A 17,707-nucleotide genomic window follows, 5' to 3' on the forward strand; every position below is an offset into this window, starting at 1 on the left:
TTTAGTTGCTCAAGATCCACCCCCAGAAAGCAGTGAAGCAACGTGGAGCTGGGACAGTGTGTCATCAAGATAGCTACTGATAGCAGAGTAGACAGAGCTATTTCCAGAATGATTAATACTATTAGCACATCCTGAAGCTTAAGGCTGAACACAAGATTTAGAGGAATGGATTTTGATGTAAAAAGTGAATAAATGAGACAACTGTCAGAACAATGAGTGGTGAACCAAGTGAAGATCCTTAGTGTAGGGGATACAAAGCACTGCCTGCTGGCCTCTTTTCACTGAACCTGCTGGTAAAATTCCCACTGTCCTTCAGGCTGGAGAAACATCCCAGCAATGACACTGGCACAGAGATAACCAGCTAGCCAGCTGCAAGACTACTCTCACAACTAACTGTGAGAGCTGCATGGCATTTTAGCAGGGGCAGAGCCAAGGCAGTGCTCCCCCCCAAACCCAAACCATGCACCACTGCTCCTGGAGGATTTGGGGATCTCTGTACTGCCCTTTCCTGTACATACCTTGAGTGCTTGCAAGAGTACCTGTCCGAGGGTTCATCCTGTTGCTAAGCATGTCTGAAAAGGGCCATCTGACTTATACCACCTTCTTATAATCCAAACTCCAGAGGTCTCAAATGCCATAGCTGAAAACCTGCTGTTCAGCTTCTGACAGTCAGGTTTAACCTCTTGTGGGTGGCTCCCAGAAGGACAATATTTTGCTTAATCAGTTACATTGTAGGGAACAGGTTCAGCATTTTTCTGTTTTTCTTCTCCTGAAACTTTTCCTACAGGAAAGAAAGCAAAAAAATCTGGTCATAACTGTGCAATAACCCTTCCCCAGTTCCTTTTTTAACTCCCACCACCAAAGCTGTTCATTCTCCTGAGAATATCACATTGTATGAGCAGTTTTTAATTTTGTTTTTGAAAAACTATTTCTCTCTTCCCTACATGAGGCATCTTGACAGTAGATGCCTTGAATGGATTCACCAAAATCTGGTTGTTTTTTTTTTTTCCTTAGATCTGTATCTGCAAAGAAATCACATGCTCAGGGTATTTCTCTGGAGTAGCACATTCATCTTGGACCAAGCCACATGATCCCCTTTTCCAGCCTTGCCTTATGGCCTCTGAGGAATGTTGCATTGGCTGCAAGGGAATTACTGGGTCTTGGCAAGACATGTTAATATCCTCGCAAAGACTTGTTAAGGACTAAGACTTCAGCCTCCAACTATTTCCTCTGATAAAGCAGAGTATTCACGGCAGTTCATTAGTCTCAAATCACCAGTTTGACTTTGTTTGAGAGAAAGGAGGGTTCCCCACAAACCAGAAAGACTCTGCAAGCAAAACTGGCTGGTGTTGCCTGCCTGCTAGCAGGCTTCGAAACACAAACACAAAGTGTCTGATTCAATGAAAGAATTCAGTGGCTCAGGGCACTTCAGCCAAGGGTTGGGAAGAAGAACACCCAGGTGGAAGAGAGGTTATGAATTATGACATCTTCTGCACTGGAATTTGGAGAACAATTACATTGAGTCTGTCAGGACATATAAAAACTTGGACTCTCATACATGTGGATACAAACTTGATGTTTTCTCCTGAAGATCTGCCCATGTTCATACACAAAGTTCATAGCAGCAACAGAATGACAGTCCTACTTTGTTACATCTGTTTTGTTGTTTGCTTTTGTTTTATTTTTTTTTTTAATACCTGGTGTTACCTTTCTGTTACTGGGCAAAATCACACGGATAATCCTTGAAAGCGCTGGAGTGTGAGTATTGTATCTGCAGCTGGATCTCTCTGCTGGGAAGCTAGTTACACAGGATGGAAAGTATTCTTGCTATCTCATTTTGAGTCACTGATAACAATATCACAAGTGGAGGGACCATATTGTTCTCCCATGAGATGGGGAGGAACCACTCCTGCAGCCTCAGCATTATCACCATCCCAAGCACCCAAGCATTCCAAGGCAGAGAGGCAAGGTCTGAGTTACACATTTTGTAAACCAGGACCAGATTTCTCAGACTGGGGGGGGGAGGGCAGATCACTGGTACAAGTGACAGAGGGTGGGTCACAAACCAGGTCCCTCCACACCAGCTTTCCAGAGCACTATTATCAATGAGCTGAGCTCCAAAGCATAGCACAGAGTGCAGTGTGAAGGAATCCAAGTGCTGGCCCCCACCCCCAGCAGCTGGAGAGCTTGATCTGAGTAAAGGTATCAGTCAGATGCTCAGAAAGTCCCATTGGACTCACAGCCCCATTTCTTGGCTGTGTGCTCACCTCTTTACACCTCTGGTGTTGGAAAGGGAAGTGAAACAGATGGTTCTCATGTATATGTTCAACAGTTTTGAAAAGCCCCTGACTGTAGAAAAACGGAGCAGAGCTGCAAGGTCTGGAGATGGTTTCCTACCCAAAAGCCAGGCAGGATGTTGGATCTATAGCTGCAGTTTGGTTTGACAGAGGGCCAACTGCAACACCATCTCATCTGCTTTAATGTCAGATGAGCATTTCTGTGCCATTTTCCCAACCTATCCCAAAGAATAAAGTCCCCCCGGGTTTCTGCAGAGTGGTGGCACAAATTGCTGTCTTGTTCAGTGCCATTTGCTTTCACCCAATTAATATTTTTGACATGGGATCAAAATCAGGACCCCAGTTCAGCAGCTCCACAAGAACATGGCCCGCTCCAGCCTCCCTTGGGCTGTGCTGATCCTTAGCTAAGCAGATGTTGAAATAAATCACTACAGCCATGCTTAAGTTTTGAGAAGAAATATCTCAGCAGAAGGACTGGCTCAACCAAACATACACAATGAGAAGTGTTGGAGCCAGCTAATGGGTAATCCTGTGTGTGTTGTGTACCACAGATCTCCAACATAACTCACAGTCCTGCTTGGCAGAAGGGTGTTATTGCCTCTTGGGAGACTAGCATTAGTGATCAAAGATTAGCCTTGTAGAATAAATAATCAAACCTAACCAATGTGTGAGTATGTGTGTATATATGTACATATATATTTCACTTGGATTTATACAACAGGTTGCATATGCTAATCTCAGTCCATCTTAGGGGGTAGAAACTGATGAGGGAAAAAACGGGAATTTTCCAGTGAGCCTCAGCATGGCAGAGAAGCTGTTTTCAGAGGTCATAAAAGACTTCTGCAGCCTGCTAATTATACACTAGCAAAATCTTATTATAAACAAGTAATACGTATAGGCACGTTTGTCAGTTTTGCTGATGACATTAATGTCTTTTTTGATGATTTGCAGAGCTACAGGGGGCCAGAGACTCGATTTGTAGTTCACTCGAGTGAAACCTAGGTAACTCTGTAATGTTTGAGATCTTTCCACAGATCTATCTTCGGACAATTCAAGGTCTGTTCTCTTTACAGCAGTGTGAGATGCTGCTCACATTCAAAACTCTACACAGGTAGTGTATCTGTGTACCATTTTCTTGTGTATAAGTGATGGTAGCAGAATTAAGTACTGTTTAAATTACTGTTGTTAAAGGGAATTTGTGCTTTTATGTCCTTCACAGTTTCTTTATCTCTTCTTAGCAGAGCAGCTGCGGCACTGAAATCTGCTGTGTAGATTCACTTATCTTTCCTCTGTGGAGCCCCAGAGAGCTGAGGTACCCCAGATTAAACCACTGACTTCTCAAGTTAGAATAAATCATCAGCAGGGAAAGAGAGAGACAGACTTGGAGCTGGTTAGAACACATTTTGAAGAATTACCATGATTTGGCGGGCAAAGCAGGCAAAGGATTTTCCCTTGCACGTTACCCACATAACCCCTGCAACTGATTTGTTTTGAGTTTCCAGTCTCTGTTTGCACAGACCCGACCATCGGTCCCTTCCCTGCTTCCTGTCTGAGAACAAACCGAGACAGTCAGCAGAAGCAATCTCACGTCCTTTTCCATGAAAACCACTCCGTGCAGTTTGTCCCACCGGGGAAATCAGTCCTTTAAACGTGTGAGTAATCCACTCACTTGATATGAATATCCCCGGGTGGATTTTTGAGCGTGCTCTCGATGGCTGCAGCAGCAGGAGGGACGCTGCTGGTGAGTGCCTGGGAGATCAGGGAAGGCACTGCTGGCCCCTGGCTCTTTGGGGAGCCCTGGGACAGCGAGATCCTGCTCCCCAGCTCTTGATCCAGCTGTTCCTAGCATTACACATCCCTGGGAATACACTCAGAAACTACAGATGAAGTCATTCCCATGAGTCTGCTTAGGTATTTGGGGCCCTTGACACTGAGAGGAGCTAAAATCTTACACTCTATGAATGTGTTTTAAAGGGAAAGTAGAACTCTTTTTATAGTAGGTTAGACATTTGTTAATCTTCAGCTGGTAAATGATTAACTCTTCTACAATTTGTTTATCCTTATCATTAGAGATTGCACTAACATATGCTCTTCAATCTTCCTTGCTTCAAAAAAGGCTTTGGGAGTAACAGTTATTTGTGCAGAATCCAAAACCAAACATTCATGAATTAATATTGTTTATGCATACCAACAAATTTGAGGCTGATTTCATCTCTGTGCTGTCCTTTTAAGTGAACCACCAAATATGAAAAGCAGCAGTTTGCCCAAAAGGCCCTGAATTTCACCTAATGCTCTAAACTTCAAAACTTTTGTCCAGGAAATTACTCTGCATGCTCCTCTGTCGGTCCAGAGTTACAACAACAGGCACAGCATGCAAAGATGCATCAGTACTGAGGGCAGGGGTGTGAATCTAGCTTTGCTTATGCCCAGTTTGCCTTAAGATAACAAAGAAAATGTGGACGCTTACCCCAGAGCCTGGGATAGGTAGAGAAAGGCTTTTTCAGAGCTACTGAACCAGTACTCACATTCCCCAGCTTATGACCTTGTACTCCCATACTTTCATGTTCCTCCCCCTCCAGGCAGTTGTACTGGGCTTCCCACCAGGTGTGGGCCTGGTGCCAGTACACTCCTGTCAGAGGTGGCAGTTCAGCTTCAATCCCAGTTCAGGTGCTGACAAAGAATCCCTGCCTCGCTCTTCAACCAACATAAACCTTCTGCCTCAGACTAGATGGTGCTGAGCTGACAAACGTGGGTTTCTTGATGCAAATGCAGCCTCTGGATCACAGAGTAGAGATGTCTTTTTAAAAATGTACTCTGAATATGAGGTTTTTGCTTCCAAAAATAACTTGTATTTTGCTCATATTAGAAGAGCAGGATGTTCTTTCCTGTCCTGAAGGGATAAGGAGGAAATGAGAACTATGGGAGTTTTATATGATATGAGGTACTATTTTTCTGGACTAATGCTGTGAACCTTTATTTTTTTCCCCCGTCCTTAGCATTTTATTCCCTGTGGAACTCATTTTGCTTCTACTTATGCTGATGCTACCCCAGCAAAGCTCTCTTTGATTTCAGAGGAATTCCTCCATATTTACAACCTCTCCCATCCTGAGGCAGTGAGGAATTAGAAGGGAGGGAACCTCCTGAAAACAGCAAATGCTGCATGTCTCAAATCCCTTTTTAAATGAGATGAAGTCAGCTGAGAGATGCAAGTGGGGGCAGAAAGCATCCTTTCCTGTCCTCTGTGTCTGAAGGAAAGAGAGGGCTGTTTGGAGGAAATGTGAATGTAATGGACTGTACATTTGTGTCCTGTTGTACTGAGGTCTGACAGGAAACACTTGGGAGTTGATTCAGGAAAAAGTAAATAGTATTCCCTTATAATACTCTCATAACCCCGGTTAGCCTGCAGTATTTGACTACATCCCTGTCTTTAATGTATATATATTCTCACAGATCTTTCCAGAAGACCAGAAGGAAATCTGGCCCCCGGGGAGTGGGGGAGGCATGGGAAGAGATTGTGCAGCAAGTCCCAGCTGATGGTCTTCCTAAGTGACAGCAAACGCCCAGCAGTTCTCTCCCTTTCAAACCAAAGGAACTCTGGAGCAGTTGCTATTACTGACTCCCACCATGGTGGGTTCTTATGGTAAGGAGAGCTTCAAATATCAAAGTTTGGATAATTGCTGAGCAGATTCCAAGCCTGTGAGAGCATTCCCTTTCCACAGGTTCTCACCTACGGCTGTGGTGAGGTCTCTCATCACATGCGTGGGGCCACAGGCTCCTCAAGCAGGCACTGGGGAATCCCTTGGCTAGAGGATTCATCCTGCAGCAGCTTGGAAGTGGCTCCAGCTCTCAGCATTTAGAAACTGTGCTCCTCATACAGCCATCTGAAACTGAAATGGTCTGTCAGAGCAGTGCTAGTCTCTGGAAATGTCTTTCACTGCTCCAGAGGGAGTGTGCCTCCCAGGGTGACCGGGGTCAGGGAGCTGTTATGGTCCTTTGTCTACAGGGAACATGCAGTACCACCAGTGTTTGGTATTTTGCTGTACAGCTCTTGGAGCTGCAAAGATTGGAAAAGAAATCAAAACCCCCACACATAACCCAGCAGAGACAGTTTGAGGACTTAATGCCCTTGATTGAAAAAGGAGGCACCCAGGAAACCTTGTGGTATATATACATTTTTTTTTTAACTAGAGCTAAAGTAATTTGGCATGCGTGTCCCCTGAGCTGTTTCCTAAACCACAGCTGCATGAGGAATTATCTAGCTCTTAGCTGAAGTAACTCCTTAAAAAAAATCCCAACATGTAGGTCATTAAAGTGCTAATAAAAAATGTTGATGAATCTCTGAGCAGTGCTCTGATTATCTCTCTGTGGGGAATGAAGAACTCATTAACATGAGCTCCATGCCACTCCCTCCTCTTTCTCAGAGTTTGGCATAAAGCAAGGAAACAAATGTTTGTGGTTTGGCCAAGTTTCTAACGAGTAGCTCAGCCAGGTCCACTGATGAGACACATGGCTTTATGGAAGGTGAAAAGGCTGCAGTACCACATAAAGTGGCAAAGTATTCCTGACAGATCAGACCCCCTAGAAAGAAAATGCTTTACCTGCTGTGTGGATGTTTTGAAATGTATTTAGCAGGAAGTGTACAGAGAGAGAGAGAGCTTCATTAGCATGGCAGACAGGGAGCAATGCTAAGAGGTCCAGAGGTTGCAACAGAGTCAGACACAGTCTGAGGATGTTTGTCTGCACTCTCCCAAACTGCAACATTGCTGTAGCTTACCATGGGTTGGGTTTCACTGATTAAATGGGGTTTCTTGTTGTTATTGTTTTGTTTTTATACTAACCTACAGTCTGATCCCAAAAGAACAGTCCTGGCTATTGTCTGTCCTCCCTGCTCTAGATGGTTCCTCTCCTGCTCCACGGAAGGTGCCTACACAGAGCCTCTGGGTACCAGAGGAACTGGCAGCACAGGCAGGATCTCCATTTACTGCATCACCTGCAGGAGCTGCAGCACAGAGAGCTGCCTAACTAGAACTGGCAGAGGCCAGAAGCACCTGGCAGTTGTTTCAATAGAGGAAAAAAAGCCTCCCATTTCTCCCACGAAAGAAAGTTTCTTCTTGATCCTGCCTGTAACCCACTCATGGCCTGAATCATGAGGATTTGTTATCTCCATGATCTTTCCAGGATGGAAGTGAAAATCACCCACATGCCCAGGAGAAGAAAACTTACCCTACAATAAATGCAAAAGGCATCTTTACATGCCTGACAGCATTCTGCTGGGATAAACTACTGATGCCTCTGAAATTCAAATTTTGAGGTGTGTGACCAATGTCACACAGCACCTTAACATTCAATTCAAGTTCCTGAAACATCAAGTCTGTCCCCTGCTTTTGCAGACAATGCATCATATCATGACATTAAGAAACTTCCTCTCAATAGTGGTGAAATTGTTACATTTCCAATACCTCCCCTGGAAAAGGTAGAATTGGATTGCACTAATGGTTTATAATCCTCATTTAATTTCCATCTTGAATTGCACATGGACTCTTCATACCCAATTGCTCTTCTGCCAGCATAATCTAAGTAGTTGTCTGGACCAGACTACAGAAGTCAAGATGTACAGATTTCATTGCAGAATCATCTTCACTTTCAAAACCTCACATAATGTTTGTAATTTCTTGGCCTTTACAAGTTGAAAGTTTATTAAAACATGATACAGCTGTATTTTTTTTCTAAAAGGAAATTAAAAAAAAAAAAAAAAAAGAGGGGTTAAACATGCAAGGAGAAGCCCTAATAATTCCATCAATGTTCTCCTGAATAAATACACAAACTGGAGAAAGCCAATTGCTTCTATCTTCATGGTGCACTCTGCACACAGGTATATATTCTTCCTGTGCCTAAGGTAAGTTTTAATTTCCTACAACCACCAGATAGTCTTGTATTATAACATCTAAATAACTGATGCTGCACCACCTCATCCCATTATTTCTGGCCACTGCCTACATGTTCCCATAGTGCTGTCTGGTCAGGTGGAGCCATCACAGTGCTGGGTATAAATTTGCAAAGTTCTGCACCCTGGCCCTGTGCAATACAAATATTCTGTGGCTGGATAATTTGGTGCCTCACACACTTTTTTCTCTGAGGACCTCCTTAATTCCTGAGCAGCCTTGTTTGTCTCTCTGTGAGGGACTCTCAGCTCCTATACACCTGATGCAGTGGCAGCTGCCAGCAGGGCTGGAGCCTCTTCAGTGACTCCATCAGAAGATGGCCCCGGGCACACGATGTCTTCACCCTGCCCTTGCTCCAATCCTGCTCATTTCACCGTGATCACAGTCCCTGAGGATAAAAATGAGCAGTCCTCAGAATTAAAAGGTTTTGTCCCTGAACCAGCAGGAAATGAGTTGTGTGAGTAATTTTACACCTGCAAGCAATACGGCTGATTTCAAAAGGAACTTTTAAGCCTTCCAAGCATATTTTAGACAACTTTCGAGTTTTAGAAATAATTACGAATGTAATTAAAGTGCAGACGCTTTTGCGTGTGAAGGACAACTATCATCCAGAGCTTCTCTAACTTCAAACGTTTGGTCAGAACCTCTCAGATGCGAGCAAACCAGCCCTGAAACCAAGAAGCCAGTAACTTTGGGTGGGGAACCTAGACAGAGATGATTTCAGCTGCAAAGCAGAACAATTACTGAAAGCCAAAAAAAAAAAAAAAAAAAAAAAAAAGAGAGAGAGAGCTTTTGCCAAAATCAGATTTGCATTTTGCGCAGCTTTTTTTAGCCAGGGCTGCTTTCTCTCCACGGATGCTGCGGGAGCCTTCTCCTCAGCAGCACAAACCATCTGGGAAGCCTTCTGGTGCCGCCGCCTTTCAGTCCCCAGGACAGCTTCAATCTCTCAAAATTCCATTTCAAAACAGTCTTTTGTTTGGGTTTATTTATTTTATTTATTTTTTTATTTTAGTCAGCGTTCCCCCATCCCTCTCGTTTCATACCCACCCCTCTCCCAGCTGCGCACCGCAGATCCCCCCTCCCCACGCCAGACCCCGCTCTCCCTGGCCATGCAGAGACCAACACCGGCCGGAGGATGACTGCCCGGGAACGACCGGCGCTGCCCGCCCCGCACTGCAGGTAAAGCCGCGGGGAATCGGGACGGGGACAGCAATGGAGGACGGCTGGGGAGGAGGACGCCGGCAGTGCCGCCGCCGCTCATCCAACTTTGAGGCCGTGGGGGGAGGGCGAGGGGGGCGGCGGCGGCTTCAAACTTGGCCGAGGGGCTGCTGGGGAATGGCGGCGGGCGAGTCCCTGCTCGCTGCCAGAGAGTGATCCGGAGCGGGCGGGCGCGGGAGGAGGAGCCCAGGTGTCCCTTCCTGCCACATCGTGCTCCGCCCATTTCCCCGCCCGTCTGCCCGCCCGCCCGCTCGCTTGCTCGCTCGCCGCGGTGGTGCTGGGGCTCCCGCCGGCGGCGAGGAGGGATGGACTGAAGCACAAAGGCGCGGGCCCGCTGAGGTAACGCTCCCGCCGTGTGAGGAGAGGAGGAGGAGGAGGGCGGGAGGAAGTGGGGATGGTGGTGGTTGGGGGGTGGGGGTGTCCGTCTCCTTCCCGCCGAACGCCGCGGGCGGTAACGGCTGTTGCGGGGCTGCGGCCGAAGCGCTGCCGGGGAAAGGGGCGGGGGTGGCGGGAGGCCTGGCGCCTTTCCCCTGGTCCCTCAAGCCGCCTCACGGCTGCGAGGCGACGGCGGGGCCGCGGCTGCCAGCGGGCGGAGGCGAAGGCGGCGAGTGCGGTCGCCGTGGGGCTGAGGGGGAACTTCACCGTGGGTATACGCCAGCTCTCCGGCCCGGGGGGGAGATGCTGCAGGGCTGGCTGGCTGCCTCGGCGCTGAGCTGGAAAAGGACGGGGCTTTAAATAAATGCGCCTCCGCCGGGAAACTCTGCTCATCAAATAAAACCTGGGAAGCGATTGCTGTCATTAACGGGCTGCCCTCGGTACGTCGCGAGTCCCTACGAGTCTCGGAAAACTTCTTAAAATTTATATTCTGGAGGCTTCTCCTATGTTTAATCGCGCCAAGGGCTCCACCTTTGCCGCCGGTAATGGTGCGGGGAGCTCAGGAATGCGATTCCCGAGTGGAAGCAGAGGCATTCCGGTCACGGCAATGCGTACCTGCCGCCCCGACCGGCATCTGCCCTTCCCGGGGCTTCGCCGTGCTCGGGCAGCGCCGGGGCTGGTTCACACTCTGCGATTATTTTAATTCTGTGTTTATATTAAGCGAGGGCAAAAATGCGAGATTGCTGCCTTGCAACTTCGAGGCTTCAGAAATTAGGATCATCGTGGGCCTTTTTTTTTTTTTTTGGGGGGGGGCGGGTGGGTGGGGGAGTTTGTTCCTCAGTTTAGGTGTCGCCCCCAAGACAGTTTTCATCTGGCATTAAACCGCTTGCTTGGGGGCTTCAGTGTGGATTTAGCACTGGGTGTTTGTCCCTGACTTCAGGCAGGGTCTGCATGGTCGAAGGATGCGGTTGTATCAGGGGAGCCGTGGTCTGGCTCTGTGGGGAGGGTAGAACACGTCTCAAATCTGCGGCTGCCGCAGCCTGTCCTGGAGGTGGCTGCTGTTCCTGCTCCTGTCCCCTCAGCATCGTTCTGCTGCAGGCGGGTTGAGGCAGAATCTGCTGCTTTTCATCCCCCACTTCTGGCCCTCAGGTCTGGAGGGTAGCGATGCGATTCCAAGCAGAGGAGAAAATGTGCAGGGTTATGCCTCATCTGTGTGGTGACACAATGCGGAGGAGTTAAGTTGTAAAACTAAAACCTATGGTAATGAATATCTGGGCAAAAAAAAAAAAAAAAAAAATGGCCCAGGGTTAATATGGTGTTTGTGTGAGACAAGTTGTTGCTTATACCAGCTTTGTAACCAGTGGAATGAAGGTGATAAATGCTTCCTTAACCTCTAAAAAAGAGCATTGGTGTGCCTTGGGTAGCTTTAGGCAGTCTCACCTGCCTTCTGGTTCAAGTATTGGCAAATGGACTAAAAGCAGAGGTGTGGTGGACATATGGCTGGGTGTGATCCGCTGGGTAGGGATATCGGTGGCTTTGAGGGGACCAGCATGAGCAGGGACAGTTCTGCATGTGGCTGCTTTGGCAGCAGATCTGCTGTGAAAGGCTCCCTTTCACCTCCCTGCCAAGCTTTTAAGGTGCATCTCTTGTCCCAGGGAGCTCTCTGGCCTTGCAAGTGCTGTCACATAAATGGCCTGGCTGAAAATGGCACATGGATGCACTCCTTGCTTGATCCTTCTTGGTGGTACCTATTACTTCCAGGGGAAGAAGATGTGAAGGCTGGGAGTGCCATGGAGTCTTTAGCTATTATTGGGCAAGCTCGTTAATACTACTGTGAGTAAGGAGTGCATCTGCTCTTCAATGAAACAAAATGCTATTTGTGTGGTTAATAACATATACCATTAACTTTTGAAATATTCACGTTAACTTTTTTAGTAATACGTAGTTTTTCAGAAAACACTATTACCTGCCTTTAGTTTTTGCTGGAAGAGAAGCCTTAAGCAGGGAGGAAAGGATGGGCTATTTAGGGGCTGAGTGTTTAATGACTGAGGTTAGTGCACCATGACAATGATTAAGCACGTCCTTAATTCTTGACCAATAGATGGAGCGCTGCTACGCTCTAGGATGTCTGGGGATTTAATGGCCTCTTGGTTAAATCAGTCATTATCCTTGACTTTTGCCTGAGGATTGAGACAGCTGACACTTTTATTTAAGGAAATGATGATTTTAGGGTGGGGCAGTCACGTATGCCATGATCATCTAACCCAAAGAAGATGTACCAGTGGTGACTCTCATGTCAGAAGGTGAGAAGGTGGACTTGTGAGCAGTCTGGGTGAATGGGATGTTTCACCATCAGTCTGTGAGGTGTACTGCAGTTCTCCTGTATACCCCGTGCTGGTTATGAAATGAGAGTTGGTTGTTTGACAAGGCTGGATGAACAGAGCTGGGTTCAGTGTAGCTCTGCTGGAACTGTCCCTGTTGCATGTGATGTTAGAGGTGACATTGCACACGGGGCTGCCTGCTCGTGCTCAGCTCAGCTTGTTACAGGCCAGATGACTGGGCATAAGATGCTGTTTGCTGTGGGATCATCAGAAATTAATGTGTAAGACAAAAATGAAAAATCATTCAAGACAGCTAGATGTTACTTTGTCTCCCTCTGTAAGTTTCACAGATCAAAAACCAAAATGAAAGAAGGTTGCTGGCTTTTTCCTCGTTAAAATAATTGTTGCTAGTTAAAACTACAGCAAAAATTCGTGCTACATTGTGGATGGTGTTGTAATGACAATACTTTAAAAAGGCTATATTAATTTAGGGAATAACTTGTGTGACTTTGAGCTAGTGTATAAAGTTGCCTTTGCTATTTTTTTTGTCTAAACTAGATAAAATTTTTTTCTTTAAAAGATGTCCTGTAACTAGCAGCCATAGCAGCCTCTGGCTGTTATTTCTCCTGTGAATCAATTTTGCATTTTCATAGTGCTGCTCTTTCAAAAATGGATTTGGTCATTGTTTTGGTATTGACTTAGAAGAATGAAATCTATATTATTTAATAACACTGCTTCCTGTTACATCACAGGCTTTTCTTCAAGCTATGTTTTGAAATGCTGGCTGCTGTTTGAGAGATGATGGTAGATGGTCATGTAGCCTCCTGCAGGGTTCTTGGGAAAGTGGGGTGGGTGTAGTTGCTTTTACGTAGCATTTTTTGGCAGATGACGATGAATAAAAGCTACTTGACCCTTAGGGAACAAATGTGTTAATGTTAGATGTGTTTGCTACAGAGTCTACTCTGCTTCATGTATTAACTTTGAGTCATTTGGCATATGGGAGAGCATTTTGGTTCTTCATCCAAAATAGCACAAGCCATTGCACATCATTGCAAATGAGATTTTTAGGTATTTCTTTTAAAGATATCCTAGCAAGTACATGGATGTTTTGTGGATAAGTTGTGGTCTGAATTATTAGTTAAGACAAACTGATTTTAATAAATGTGATTAAAGAAAGCATCTTCAGTTATGGCATGCTCTTTATCTGGACTACTAGAAGGGGGGGGATGTAGTGTCAAAATCATCAGCAAATTGGAATAATCAGTAAACTGGGAAATGTTTAACAAAGAAGTTGGTATTTTCTTCAGATTCACTGCAAAGTTAGATAGTGAAAGAAGCCTTGTGAGCTTCAAGCCTCAGTGTGAGGGTGGTGGTTCCTGGTTGGGTTTTTTTACCCCTGGATTTGCACAGTTTGGTAAATGTGCTGTAGGTATCTATTTAGCCAGGATTCTGGGAGCATATTAAATGTACTATGTGTCTTCTAGTAGTAGTATCAATTCTGCTTGATAAGGATGCAATCAGCTGTTACAAAGTGCTAATTAGGGAAAAATAATAGCTTCATTCCCGATTCTGCTGTCTTAAGCTCTTCTGGTCTTGGCTAGGAATAAGCTCTTTTCTTGCTTTGTATTGTTTAATGTGTTAAAATCCTAGTGACATCAAAGCAGCAGGTACCTTTCATGTGCTTTAGCAAGTTGAGGTGTGGATCAGCAAATCACAAACAGGTGTGAGAGCTCCAGCTTGCTCTGCAGATGTTCACCTGGTGTTCTCTTGACCCACAACAGCTAACAGCTGGGAAATCCTTTTTCCCTTGTGTGGTCACCACCTGAAGCACATCAGCAGAGCTGATGGCAGCTTGGTGCTGCTCTTGTTGGTGCTGTGCTGCCCTGAACCATTACCCAGCACTTGGTGCTTGTGGCAGCTGGCACTTCAGTCTAGAGCTAAACTTCATCTGTTCTGTTGGCCCAGGTGAGAGGATTCTGTTGAATTGATTTAAAAATTTGGGTTTGGTATATTCATCTATACCTGTAATAACTGTTTCCAAGGATTTTTTTTTTTTTTTTCTTTTTTTTTTTTTTTTTTGTTGTTGTTGTTGTGCATATTTTCAACTATTACATGATGCTTGGTTTGGTTTTGTTTGTTTCCTTCCCCTTTTTCCCCAGGAAACAACCATTGCATGGCTGCATATCATCCACAGCTGTTACACTGAATGTGACAAGGTTTAGAGGCTGGTTGGGTCTGCATCTTGGGTTTGCAGATGCACAGTGACTGCCAGCTCTGGAATGAGGGTGATTGCCACCCAACCAAGTGTTCTTGTGCACGTCCTGGATGGTACATAGAATGCAAATTAATAAAGTTTACTTAGTGGGTAAAGCTTGCTTTACTTGTTTTAATACAGTAAAAACAAGACAGGAAAAATATCATTTGAACTACATATTTTTTCTATTCCAAATGTGGACTGGCTTTTGTTGAACAATTGCTTTTTCAACAGCTCTAGAAATTTTGACAGAATGTGGTGGAAGATAATACTGAAGTTGTCCATACAATTCAAATAAAAAAATTGTAGATCGTTAAAAGTGATAACTTGGTTTGGTTCAGAGAGATTGCTGAAATTAACATAAGTTATTTCATATATTCCAGAATCCCAGCACTTCCTTAAAAACCCGTATGACACTTTAGTTTTTATGGATTTATATCCAAAAAACTCTGTGTTTATGAAGAGCATTGGTAAGGCCACAAAGTCAAGTATTTGAAAGCTGGGTGGTGCTTTCCAAAGAAAATATCCTGGACTATATAAATAAAAATTAAACTACAGCATTGTAAAGCATACTTATGAGCCCTTGTATCAGGAAGAGTAGAAGTGTTTTGGCTCAGATGCTTCAGATCTCACAGACACTTAGCAGAGGCAACTGTCAGCCTAATGTATGAAAAATTAGGTGAAATTGAAAATAGGATTTTGGGACGGAAACGTCGGACAATACTGGGCAGTGCATCCAGCTCTGTCTAGAGCTGAATACAATGACACAAAAGTAGTGACCTCGCAAGTACCTTTGTGTTTTCCTGACTCAGATATGCAACCATTTTTAGGAGTGCTAATGAATTGTGTAACAGTTTCTCCAGGCTCTTGGTCAATGAAAAAACAGAAAAAACCCCTCCACAATCTGTCTCTCTTTTAATATACCAAATATTGCTACTATCTACAGTACTTGCTGAGCATCCTAAGCCACCAACACCAAACAAAAAACTTGGAACATACAAACTTTTTTTTTGAAATTGCACAACCTAGCAGCCTGTGGAGGGTTAGGTTGAGTATTCTCCTAGGATTGTTTTCAGCAGTATTATCTGCAGTTTCTTTGATGCTGAAACCTGGGGTGGAAGAAACTGTGTATGAAATTAATACCAGGCACTAAACTAAATACAGAAGTAGCCCTTCTGATTTAGTATTGCTGACATAATAAAGGAGTAACTAGTCAGATAATCTAATAATGATAACAGATATATCTTGTGGTAGTGCCTACAACAAGCCCATCATCCCGTTAGAGATCTTCATTGCATATGAATCATTGTGCTAAAAACCCAGTTAAGGAGTAGTTGTCTCTGTAATGTTCACAGTTAATCTGGACAATTTCAGGCTTTCAGTGACAGCTGTCTTTAAATGGTTGTTTCACAAAAAGTATATGCAAAGGCAAAACATTACTGGTGATTTTTTTTTTTTTTTCCTCTTGACCCAGCTGTGGATAGGAAGAAGAAGATGTTCATGATCTCTTATTTACTAAACCATATCTCTTGTCTCTTAGGCCCGACTGTGTATTTTCACAGCAAAGTTGTGTAATTTCCTTACTCCTGAAATCACTGATGTTGTGAAAGAATCTGTGGGTATGTGGGATTTTTTTTTCCCCTCCCCATTCCCATAATACTGATTACAAATTAGAATTCTTACTGGTGTGCTGATTGTTATGGACTGTCTGTCCAGAGCTGTTTGTCTTTGCGTAGCTGACTTGGCATTCAAAGGACACGTGCATGTTCTGTGTTAAATGGCTTAAGAACTGGAGTGACACAGTTGGAGAGCTTGGCAGATACCTCTGCCTGTGCATGATTTGGAACAAAAAACTCCATCTTCTAAGGCAAAGCGTCCAAAGTAGATTGCTCAGTCAATTTTCATAAATATTTTTATTACAAAGATTTAATCCTGAGCAGCTGAGGAGGAAAAATGAAGTTGTGATACACACTTTAAAATGGCTCATACAGTATTTTGCAAAGCAAGCTGTACCTGAAGCCAGCAAAGCCCTCTTTATATGTTTGGCTTGTTCCTTGTGAACCTGATCAAAATCATGGGTCTGGTATTGAGAAGGGGAAAAAAAAAGGCCTAGAAAAATTTGCAAATACATTGCAATTTGTGGGCTTTTAAAATAAATTAAAAAAAAACAAAACTAGAAACCAAACCCAGTGGTCTGGCTACGTTTGAAACCAAACCTCTCCCCCTCCTTTTTCTACTCTGTTTTGAATTTTTTTAAAAATAGTTTCGCAGCATGCAAAGAGATTGAATACATCTGTGTAGTGCTAGCCTGAGTCTACTCAAAAAAAAGGTTAATTTAAACAAACAAACAAACAAATCCTGAAACTAATCCAGGTAGCTTCTTAGTTAAAACATCTCAAATAACCTGAAGCATGTGAATTCAAGACAAGTCAATTTAACTATATATGTTGATTAAGCTGTAAAACATCAGGAGGGTTTTTTTATAGGTGCCTGGATAATTTGCCCTTAGATGGTGGAAGGGCAGAGTGGGTTCCCTTTTTACATCAAATGTTTTCCTGTGAGCCAAGCACTTGGGGAAAAACTGAAATACTGCTTCCTTTTTAAATGGTTGTTGCATACACTTAAGACTCTTTGTGGGTTTACTCAAGCTTAGATGTTTTTAAACTGCAGTGTCCCTAATTTTATACCCAAAGATGTAATGGATTAGGACACAGATTTCAAAGACTGTTTAGTTCTTCTCACACTCCATGCCATTCAAAATGGAAATTTCTGCTGTCTGTTCAGCAGGAAATACTCTTGCCATTCCCAATTTGAGTGTTTCAAGGTGTGTCAGGGCTTCTAATCAAATCGAGTGACTTTTAATGTATTGCCAGGTGGAATCCTGTGTGCTTCAGAATATTTTATGTCTGAAAGCCTCCAGCTGCTTGGATCAAGGCATCTCTTCAGCAATGGACCCAAAGTGGCCAATGGAGATGAGGTGTGATGGGATGTCTTCTATGCCTGAAAAGTCTTGTCCAGCAAGGGCAGATAACATTTCAGTCCTGTTCTTTGTGAAATGATTGTTTAGTTGTTAAGATTGTCAAATCTCTCCTCTGTTGTCAAGTGCATGTGACATGAACTTGGGCTGAAAGGGAGGGACAGGGACACAGAAGGCAGGAGCACTCAGCTCCTCAGGCAAAGGATGCAGGAGCCTGAGCTCACCCAGTGAGTCCAGAGCCAGCAACTTTGGCTGCTTGATCTTTTTCTGTAGCTGGAAAAACAGACTGCCTGGACCATGTGTATCTGCAGAGCAACATGCAT

At 44.4% G+C, this 17,707-nt stretch overlaps 1 protein-coding gene and 1 long non-coding RNA gene across 7 annotated transcripts in view; both read left to right on the plus strand.

Annotated features, from left to right (window-relative positions):
* Positions 1–2,901: 2,901 nt before the first annotated feature.
* Positions 2,902–8,816, plus strand: LOC139798548 (uncharacterized). The gene is made up of 2 exons (XR_011726854.1): positions 2,902–3,949; positions 5,748–8,816. It is a non-coding gene; the product is annotated as an uncharacterized lncRNA (long non-coding RNA).
* A 515-nt stretch (positions 8,817–9,331) lies between these two features.
* The window catches only part of ADD3 (adducin 3), a 97,396-nt gene continuing 89,020 nt past the window's right edge, over positions 9,332–17,707 (plus strand). For 2 of the 6 annotated variants that reach the window (XM_071749359.1, XM_071749362.1), the window contains exon 1: positions 9,332–9,418. The gene's annotated coding sequence lies outside the window, so the exon portion shown is untranslated. Of the gene's footprint in view, positions 9,419–9,667; positions 9,797–17,707 lie in introns of those variants that run through there. The other 4 variants (XM_071749358.1, XM_071749367.1, XM_071749364.1 and 1 more) reach the window with 3 other exon arrangements.

The sequence above is a fragment of the Heliangelus exortis genome, chromosome 7 (genome assembly GCF_036169615.1).
Source record: "Heliangelus exortis chromosome 7, bHelExo1.hap1, whole genome shotgun sequence".
NCBI lineage: Eukaryota > Metazoa > Chordata > Aves > Apodiformes > Trochilidae > Heliangelus > Heliangelus exortis.